This window comes from Electrophorus electricus, chromosome 26 (genome assembly GCF_041902795.1).
Source record: "Electrophorus electricus isolate QZ-2024a chromosome 26, ASM4190279v1, whole genome shotgun sequence".
Lineage (NCBI taxonomy): Eukaryota > Metazoa > Chordata > Actinopteri > Gymnotiformes > Gymnotidae > Electrophorus > Electrophorus electricus.
In genome coordinates, this window is record NC_137522.1 from 8,522,501 (window position 1) to 8,533,772 (window position 11,272).

An 11,272-nucleotide genomic window follows, 5' to 3' on the forward strand; every position below is an offset into this window, starting at 1 on the left:
TGGCAAACTTATTAGTTGCAGCTCTTTTGTAGGTACATTTCTCAGTTTCTACAGGCCGTAGTCTTGTCAGCCACCTTCTGTCCCGGTCATCGCTGGTCAGATTCATTCCTGCTCATTACTGACCACAAATGATTCTGGTGGCAGACCATTCTGTAAACAGAGACAGTGCAGTGGCGTGTGCTAGTGGTAGACAAAGTGGGGCCTACAGTGTAGGTCATTCTAACAAGATGGGTGTAGACGTCAGTGCTCGCAAACGTATGCACGGCATACTCCACAACTGGATGTGCTTTAAGAAATGCGATCTTCGTTCTCTTTGATAACTACAGGTACTGTGTTAAAGCACATGTCTTGTTTACGTGATGGCTGGCTTACTTGAGGTTCCTTGAGAACTGATCTGAACAGCCACAGAGGGTAGGCAAGAGTTTTACAAGCATGCAAGCGATAGAAGTCATTGCAATCAATCAAATGTCACCATATTCAATTCAACCAATCAAATGGCACTATATTCAAGCCATGGTCACTTGCGCACAAGACCTCCACGTTTAATTCAGGATATCCAGCACCAGGCATTTTTAATGAAACTCCTGTTGTCCTTACAGAATGCCAGGCAGACAGACAACCAGACCAACTGTCTCAGGGAATCCAAACAAATCTATGCCCTCCTGAAATGCTCAGCGACAAGAAACAGCTGATGAAAGCACTCCTTGGGAAATAGCTAATATTTGGCAGTCTCATCAAGGGTCAACACAATCAGCACATACTTAAATATGGTAACATAATCCTGCTGCATTGTTGGGTCTTGGGCAATATTATTGATTTGAAATGTGAAATATACAGAAACTCATTTTATTGTTACAGTAAAAGCGGAAGCCCGGATGATTTCTTGAACTGTAGGGGTCAAAAATCGGCTTCTTATTATGTTGATCAATTTGTGAGATGCAGGATGCAGTGAGCTGAAGCGAATTCCTGCCTCCTCTTCCTCAAAGCTCCTTTAAGATGCCAGATGTTGGTCAGCAAGTGCTTGCTCACTTAAACTGAAAATAACCCTCGATCTTTTTCTTCAAACATATGCTTCCCGTATTTCAAGTGCTGGACTTCTCCTGCAAGACCGATTCATGTCTGGGCAGTGCAGAATTAGTATGCAGCCTGCTTTGAATAACAGAAGCCAGGAGTGGGAGCAGCGTACTGGGGGGTTAACCAGTTCCCCCTTGGCCCTGGTCCCAGTTCTTAATGGGCCATCAGGTGGCACCGGCTGCGCTGAGGCCTAGCAACCACCCCTCGTCTTCAAAAATGCCTACCACCGCCTCTCAGCCCACAGACAGACCTTTTCTGAAGCGTCCTCTGTCTATTGAGGGGGTCCCAGACAGGGTGCACACCCTCCCCCACTAACAACCTCCGCCTCCCTGCTCCCGGTCCCCCAGTCAAACCCTGCATACATTAGGCCTCTCCGGGCGGGACGCATCAACCCAAACTGTCTTTTGCAGCAGCTAACACAGCCTCATGCTAACTAAGTCCACCATCAGACGTCTCTCCCTGCTGTCCACTTATAGGCGAGACACTTTAACATCTCCTGGGCAGGGAAAACATTGTTGACTACGGCTATCGATGCTCAGATGCAGACGAAGAGAGATGTGGTCCAGCGAACAGTTTTGCAGTGAGCATGTCTACCAGTGGTTCTTTCATCAGATGATAACTTTTTAAGCTGTAACACACCTATTGCATTTTTACGAACCTCTTGTACATAAAATGTGAAGTATTTTTTTTTGTCTCTGTGTGTGTGTATAATATCCTCGGTTTGAAATAAATTCACACTTTATTTTTTTCGAACCAAAATAATATGTTCTGTGTTTAAGTAAAGCTTTAGGTTAAGAACTGCAAAGCTCTCAGTAACACTGGAGTTGCTACTGTGGGCTGAGGCTTAAGGTGAAACCCTGTTTGATTTGTTCTGTGTTTACCATTAGCTTGTTGGGTCGGCCTGAAGTAACAGCTCCACTGATATCATATACTCCTTATGTATGCCTACCTGGCAGTGTATCGTTAAAACAGATCAGACAGGACTATAGACACTGACATTTGACTCAGCCATATGTGATTTTAATCCTGCCGTTGTGAACAGTCCAGTCATGACAGTGCACCATGACGAAGCAGACATGGGTCGTGGTTCTAGCTCGTTCATTTGCTGCATGCTTGCACAATCCCCAAAGGAAACATAAAGGTCCCTAGACTAGAACCAGTGGCCACTTCAACCCCCACGTCTTCCTTCACAGGGGGGTTGGGTGGGGGTCAAACCCAGTGCCCAGACAGTCCTTCCCTTGACCTCTGTCTGGCTTTAGGTTCAGGGTCAAACCTTGCAGCTGATAAATTTGGCATCCTCAACCCTTGACCTGTCTGCGGGTTAACGCGCACGTGCGCGCATCTGCATGGGTTTAGCGTGGCGGAGGCAAGACACATACAGGCGCACACACACCCACACACATACACACTCCCAGACACACACATATAGAGCATCATCAACACACTCGTGACGCCGAGTACCCCCATGTTCCCGTGTCATCTTTCCATCCCTTCCTCACCTTAGTTTCTCCTCCCTCTCCCTGAATATCCGTGTCTACACACCATACGTAGTACTATTTCACTGCCATACAGTGGCTGTATGATAGACAGTGTGTGCTATTTCCCTTTGCTTTCCTGAAATTAGGCTGTCAAAGTCAGTCGTGCTTACTATATTGTCTCTTTTTGACTTTCTCTTCATTTGTGTCAGTAATGAATGCATGCGGATGCATGCGCATGAATACATGTGGATGCTGATGTGCACACATTATATGTCAGTCATGGTTTTGAACGGATGACTTCCCGGTGTTTGTCATCTTACATGTGAACGGATGACTTCCCGGTGTTTGTCATCTTACATGTGAACGGATGACTTCCCGGTGTTTGTCATCTTACATGTGAACGGATGACTTCCCGGTGTTTGTCATCTTACATGTGAACGGATGACTTCCCGGTGTTTGTCATCTTACATGTGAACGGATGACTTCCCGGTGTTTGTCATCTTACATGTGAACGGATGACTTCCCGGTGTTTGTCATCTTACATGTGAACGGATGACTTCCCGGTGTTTGTCATCTTACATGTGAACGGATGACTTCCCGGTGTTTGTCATCTTACATGTGAACGGATGACTTCCCGGTGTTTGTCATCTTACATGTGAACGGATGACTTCCCGGTGTTTGTCATCTCGCCCCTCAGTCTGGTGTTTCCTTTTGTCCTTTTAGGTTCTAATGCTATCCAGTTCCAGTTCCCTCAGGATCCCTGCCTGGTTTGCTTTAGATCTCTAGACTGCCAGAGGAAAATGGCTATGACAATGATTTTTTTTGGGGGGGGAGAGGAATGAATGTAGAAGATTTTGATTGTGCATTGCACGGGTAAGTATTTTGGATCTTTAAAGAAGGTAAGTTTCTGTACTTGCTTGGTTATAATATTATTTAAGGAAACTGCATATGCAAATTTGACATTTTTTAAATTTAAATTGGTATATAAGAAAATGTGTATTATGTCTGATAAAATATTAATTTTCTAAATTTTTAAAAACATTTTTGTATATATTTCACATTTTACATTGCTGTATTTTTAGTGATTAAATGCATTTTTGTTATTGTATCAAAGAGGATAAAAAATAAACATGAAAAAGGAATTCTTCTTATGTTGTTTTATTTTATTTTTTACAAATTGCATATCAGGCTATTCATTATTCTAACATAATGCCTCTTCTTTCTACCTAAACAATTCTGATGCTTGGTAAGAGATGCATTATCCAGCTAAATAGGCGTGCAGTCTGCCTTGTAAGAGCAGTGTCAAAAAACTGCTGGGCCTAAAGAAACCTACACAGACACACACACACACACACACACACACACACACACACGAACGAATGCACACACACAGTGACCTCGCTTGGACAAGATCCTGCTACTGTTTTCCTCTACAGACCGAACAGACGATGGTTTAGTGTCCCTCCGTTTACAGCCGGCCTCTAACTGACCCCCCCCCACCCCAACACACACACACACACACACACACACACCCTCCAACCCCAACCATCCCCTCAACCCCCCAGTGACCCACTCGGCTTCACGCAGCCTCTCGCTAACACAAGGGCTGACCTGGGATCAGGGCTCCGGCCAGGGAGCTGAGAGCAGAGGAGATTATCCTCTCCCGGGCTGGCCTGGTGGAGGGTGCTGGGGTATTGACCAGGAGGGGCCACCCATGGAGAGTCCAGCGGGGCGTGAGATGGTCCGATATACATGCTTACCGAGCATGGCAGATTCTCTTACTCTCACCAGGATGAACCCACATACTACACGCTTTTTTCAGCTTGGGCCTGGAGATTAGGGGTGAAACACTTGTCCACCGGTGGCCCTCCCTGTAACAGACACGGGGTTGCTGAGCTGCCTCAATCTAGACTGTTTCTGCAAGACTCTTCTTAGTGACCCTGCCCATGGGGTTTCGTTATTCCTGCTTCTTTGAAGGGAAGTGGTAACATCTCACAAATTAGCACCCATTCACAATGGAAGGTGTTTACCCTCTTGGTTCAGCTCACAGTTCTGTTGCCAGTAAACAGGAGGCAGTTCCATATAGTGACATAGTAACGATGACAAATACCAGAGGATCGTTTTTAACAAGGACCAATTTATGGGATTTATTGATGTCTGAGACAGCTCTTCAATGACACATCATGGTACTGTATCTTCAGAGCAGCAAGGGTCCTCGTCGTGACGTTCTTCTCCTGCTGCTGTGAGCTTCTCCAAATCAGAATTTGCAGATGTCCTTCTGTAATACCAAATATAATACTTATATACATACCTTTGCGCTCAGCACAATGCTTTACTTTCTTTTTTTATTTAGAATAATATAATATAATATTACAAATAGTGTATTGAACACTCATTGTTATTACTGCATCAAGTCATGACATATTCAGTATAACTCAGCGTATATTAAAATTGACCAGGAATTGTGTATAACTGTTGAAGATGAAGAAAGAACATTAGTTTTATCGTGCATTATGTATTTTCTAAGCATGTTACTGATGACATAATTTTAATAGATTTATTCCATCTAATATTTTGATTTAAGCTACATCATGATTCTTTGAGCATGGCCTGTACTAACTGTAAACAATGTTAATGGTTAAACTTAGTCATAAGGTTAATGACTGCTCACAGTTATGTTCAGAGTATAACATTTTCCATTGTTGAATATGCACCGTAATTATTTTAATATACAGAAATAAACTCAATTACACCAAACTAACATTCACTGAAATAAAGAATATATCTTTTAATATCACATCTTGAAATATTTATTCTTTTTTATTGGTTATTTGACTTCTTCATTCCCATATAATCCATACACTTAATAGAATGAACAGTTGTATTTATGTTCCTGGTTTTTGTATTCTGATTAACTGAAAATATTTTTCTTTGACAATTTCATGCATTTTTTAAGACAGGAGAAAAAGCACTTGAGAACAGATCACAGGTTCGGAAGTTCGCACAGTGAGGTTTCAGACAAAAGTAAAATGTGAATATTTGTGTGCCTAAATTTGTCAACCTTACCTTTTTTAATTTGTATGTCTAATAAATGCACATTCATCACACAGTAGGTTACACAAACTCATCACACAAATTAATTATATTAATTTCAATATGTAGCTAACTGAATATGTTATAGAGGTTTCATTTTTTATTTAATGAAATGGTAATGTTATTTTTAAATGATGATGATCTTTTTAATGATACTCAATAATTGTAGCCATGTTATTTTTAAAATATCTTTAAAAATACATTTGTGAATAAAATAAACATATAATGCTGAATATCTTAGTATCTTAGTAATTTTAGTATGTTTATTTTGTCAGTCTGATCTTAAATTAACACTATAGATGGTATTTCAACACTGGGAATTTTGCAGTGCAAATAAAATATATGTTTGAGCTTTTATTTATATATTGTAGACTAATTGTATACTATTCACTTACGAATGTCATGAAAGGCATTCACGCTTTGTTCGTGTTTTTAGTTTAATGTTTTTTTCCCACCTCATCCTCAATAAACTCCACATCCTGCAGAATATTTAAAATTAAAAATCATTAGCTAATTCCATTAAAACTTTTAAGATGTTCTGAGGATCTGTATCCTGAAGGAAGAACTTCCCTCTGGGTTTGCATGGGGTAAATGGGGGAAGTCTGTTAGAGGAGGAACGTGGAACTGCTTGTGGGCTTTTGGGGTGGGTGGGTGGGGGTGAACTTGGAGTGCAGTTTGTCATGCTAACCATGCTGTGACTATTGAATTCACACACGGAGTGCAGAGAATTCACAGGACCCCAGCCTTTCTCATGCTAAACCAGACAGACCTGGTAGCCCTGGATGCTTTAAAAGTGTCTGAGCCTCTAAATGGCCCTGCATTCACTCAGTTCTGGTGCTGAAGGCATGGCGGGGTTCTCTGTAGCATGTCAGAGTTATATGTCATTAAAGGAAACCCTTAGCTCTTAATGCTCCGAGCGATAGACTTAAGTCTTGCCGTGTGTGTGTGTGTGTGTGTGTGTGTGTGTGTGTGTGTGTGTGTGTGTGTGTGTGTGTGCATGTATATGTGTTTTAACCAGTCGTGTGATCACTGTACAAAATCTTTAGAACTCCAGTGGTCATTGTTATGAACTCATTCATTTGAAAAGAATTTCTGCCTCTGTAATAAAGGTTGGATTTTTTGGTCTGGATGCTTATTTATCTGCATTATTGATGTCCACTACGATTGCATAAGCTATACAAAAATGTGACGTGTGTTTTGTTCTTTTTCTTTCTCCACTGGCTTTTTCTAGCCTTTTATTAAAGAAATTGGAGGCTCTTTTTGACTGCCTTCTTCTAAGTGATTTGTTCTATAGGGCAACCCATTTTTACTTAATGTACCCAGTATAAGCACTGGTTGTCTTGCGGCGGGGCAAAGCCCATTTCAAACACAGCAGAAGGAGGACTTGCTAAAAGCTCACATTGTCTGCAATCTGCAAATTCTTTGAGGACAGTCAGTTAGGGAGGGGGTCTGGCAATTGTCTGCCATTTATTTTCAAATAACATGGAGGCTACTGTAAGAATGAAGCCCACCTACAGCTTGAACAGTAGTATGGCAGAATGGCTGGCTCTGATTGGTCCACGCATAGCCTGGTCTGCACTCCAGTTCTAACGACAGCGTATATGCCAGTTCAGTAATGCACTGAAGCCCGGCACTTCGACTGCACCCGCAACCAATAAGAGCCAACCTGCTCCATCTTATAAAATTAACCAGACTGTAGAAACCCTAGCTTAAGAAGGGGGAGGTGAGGCTAAGGAGACAGCCAAGTGTGTGAAAATATGGGTTGCATAAAAGGAGTTTTATCCTTAGCAAGGAAATTATTGTCTAGTACCTATTATTCATTTTACGTACTTTTTGCTTTTTATGTATTTTTTACTTACTGGCTTTACAAGGCTGTTTATGCTTGCTTATAATGTCATCCAGGACATTTAAAGCAGCTTAATGTATGAAGGCTAGGGTTGGCGTGGTGACGGCAGCGGTCTGGTATTCACGCAGCATCCGCAGATCCACGCTGGCGGTCTTCCGCAGGGCTCACGCTGCTTTCACAGGCTACCCGGACTGCCTTGGCAAAGATGGCAGTGAGCTGGCACGGAGCTTTTCTGGCATTTCCCAGAATTCACGAGGGCTTTGGGCATTTTCCATCGGAGCATTTCCAGTGTTTGAAGTCTTTAGCAGGTGCCAGTGAGATATGCGAACCATGGAAAAGGGCGGTAGAGTAGCAGGAAGTAATGTGGCATTCCTCCTCCTGTGCTGCATTATAACTAAGTTAAAGATTTCATTTCTACCTCTGTCCTTCTGCAATGACCTCTTCACAGTCAGAATGTGGTGTGTATGTATGAGTGTGTGTGTGTGTGTGTGTGTGTGTGTGTGTGTGTGTGTGTGTGTGTGTGTGTGTGTGTGTGTGTGTGTGTGAACACCCATAGGCAGCTGTGTTTGAGGCCTTTGTAGTAAATTATTCATGGATCATTTAAATACATGCAAATGGATTTTCTTACCTTTCTGGCACTGTGCCAGGTACCTATGGCAACTGTACTTCTTCCTAGAGGCCTTATTACCTTCTAAGTCCTTGCCGCAGCTCTAACACTTCCTAGAGGATGCAGCTTTAGAAGAATATTTGAGGTTAGCAGCAGGAACACTTACTATCTCATTTATAAATAAACAACACATAACCTTAAGGGCAATATTAGCAACAAACTGGGATTTTATCTAGTTTATAATTCCAGTTTTGAGAAGAAAAATATAAATATTTTGGATGGATATATATTCATGACATTGGTGAGCCGATCTCCATCAGCAAATTAGCTTTTTATGGACATGAGTGTTAATATGACAGAAATGATGTAACGCGTAGTTCCCACCGTACAGTGTAGGTGCTCTGTACAAGGTCAAGTTCAGGGCAGAGTACGAGCAGAAGTTAAGCCCTTTACAGGACTGCCATCTAATGTCGATCTTTCGTTTTACCAGTTTACTTTATTAACTACTGTATCTTATGTAGATTGTTTTTCACCAGAGAACACTTTTAATTTACGCGGGTGTTAGAATTAGACATAATCCCGTCGGCGATCAAATTAGCTTTAAATGTAACGGAATAATGTCACATTCCTGACATTATTCCTGTCAGATCGGGGGAACGTTTTGATTCCTGAGCTGTTGTTGCCACCTTGTGGCTAAATACTGCAATGCAAGGAGACTGAAACAACAACAAATGGCAACTACTTCTCTGACTGGAATAACGGTTACATGTTTAAGTTTGATTATATTGCTTTTCTGATATCACGGGTCTACTGTTATCTGCGTTTTGATAATTACACAGTTACACTTGCTATCAACTAAGCTACCACCAATAATACTCTTTACAACATAAAGTAATTCTCTTTTGGATTTATTTTTATTGGCCAAAGATGTGCGTATTAGATATGCGTGTTTCTGTTGTAACGCAGTAAATCAGATATTTTTAACATTAGTGAAAGTGAAAAATATTTAGATAAGGACTCGCTTTTCTAATGAATGTTTAAACAGATGTGTTTACACGCAATGTTTTGTGTATCATAAGACAAGCTCTTACGTTCATTTTTGAGTGAAAAAGAAAAATGTGTCAGGGATTCCCAGTGGATAACTGGCTTAAATCCACCCATCCGGTGGAAAAAGGATATAAGATAAAATGCATATTGGTCTTCAGATTAATTGATAAATTGATAAATGATTTCAGTTAACTGTGTGCCTATAATATACCTGGCCTTCGCAAACGTATCGATTACAAATGATACTAATACATTGACTTTTGTCATGGAGACAGGCAAACGTAGAGTAGACTATTAGCTAGGTATTTAACGATAGATAAAGTAGACTACGATAGAATAGACTGCAATAGAGTAAACATTTTTCCCCCCTTTTAGTCTTTTTAATGTTTGCTTAGTTGCCACCAGACGGGCTGATTTTCTGTTGCATCCTGAGCTGTTCTCGACAGTTCAACTTGCTCCGTAAGTGAGAGTTGCCGTCGTGCTAATTGACCAGCAGATGTCAGTAATGTCACACAATGTAAAGTCACCATTTTCACATGCACAGTGCAGAACAGTGTTTCCGAAAAATAACTTCCAGAACGTTAATGCTGATCTGTACATCCTCTTTTTCTTCAAACCTTTTCAAAGATTTTAACCGGCCGCTATAGTGCTGGATTCATTCGCAGGTTTGTTTAGACTTCTAGATTGTTAGTGTTGGGACTGATACTCTGCACAGCCCTTTTTTTTTGGGGGGGGGGGGGTTCAGGGAAGTACAGTGATATAAATATAAATCTAATTAAATCGAATTGAGGTAATTGAATTGGACTGAGTTTAACTGACTCTTGTTATCATTTACAGTGAACATTTGAAAAAAATATGTTCAATATATGAATTAATTTCAGGCTGCTAAGAACAAGCAACATCTAAATTGGAACAGCATTGTTATTTGTTCTTTGTGTTGAAAATGTGTTCTTGACCAAACTTATGCCAGATAGTGCAAGAGGGTAACATTTCTGACTAATATATGTTACATTAAAGCAAAAATAATCTTATAAGGGAATCTCCTAAATTTTGTTAAATATTTGCTTAAAAAGTTTAATACAACTTTTAAAGATAAATGATGAGCCACATAGATGGGTTTTAAGAAAGTTCTTGTACTTAAAAGTGTGCTGAAAAGTGAAATGTGTTACCATCCCCAACCTATCCCCATGACAGGGGATACAATTAGAGGCTAAAGGCTAAATTAGATGCTAAATCAGAAAATCAACACACACACACAAACACACACACACACACACACACACACACACACACACACACACACACACACATATATATATATATATATATATATATATATATATATCATTCGGACCCGACTTTCGGACACTTTATGAGACATCATTTTCCAAGCTTTCCTATCTTTGACAGCTTCTTTCAGTTCTTTCATTTGCATATTCATGTCAGCTTTGATTGTATCTAGCCAACGTGTTCTTTGGCGTCCTCTTCTTCTGGACCCACTGACAATGCCAAGCATTAATGATGTTTCCAGGAAATTGTCCGAAATAGTAGAGCCGCTGCTTGGTGATTTTGACCTCTAATGATGTTCTTGGTTTCTAATGATGTTCTTGACACGATCTAGAACCGTCCTGTTTGTGACTCACTCACTCTCTCTCTCTCTCTCTCTCTCTCTCTCTCTCTCTCTCTCTCTCTCTCTCTCTATCTATCTATCTATCTATCTATCTATCTATCTATCTATCTATCTATCTATCTATCTATCTATATATAATTTTGTCAAACGTTATGTTGTTATGTTGACACCACTGCAGTAGTGAAGAAGCGCTAAGGCAGAATTATGCCATAGGAGTTGGAACTGGTGTTCTTTGCATAAACCAGTATTAAAATAAGTCCAAAAGACCAAACAGGCTATATTTGCAAATGAACACATGATAAGATAGGAGAGACACAGAGGGATGCTACTAACTCACAAAGGAGTATACACTAATACACTACGTGTTCAGTTGATTATAATCCTCCTTTTAAAGTTGTCTGGGTAAAAAAAAAATCTAAAGAGTCCTTGGCCGGGAGCTCGCAGTGATATCAAATGCGCATGCGTAGTGCTCTGACGCCTCCGATCCATGTGTAAGT

General features: G+C 40.7%; 1 long non-coding RNA gene across 3 annotated transcripts in view; it reads left to right on the forward strand.

The window, feature by feature from the left end:
• LOC113576171 (uncharacterized) overlaps positions 1–6,250 on the forward strand; it is a 41,586-nt gene extending 35,336 nt beyond the window's left edge. For all 3 annotated transcript variants that reach the window (XR_014120065.1, XR_014120067.1, XR_014120066.1), the window contains one exon: positions 3,276–6,250. This is a non-coding gene — a long non-coding RNA (uncharacterized LOC113576171). The remainder of the gene's footprint in view (positions 1–3,275) is intronic.
• Positions 6,251–11,272: the final 5,022 nt, after the last annotated feature.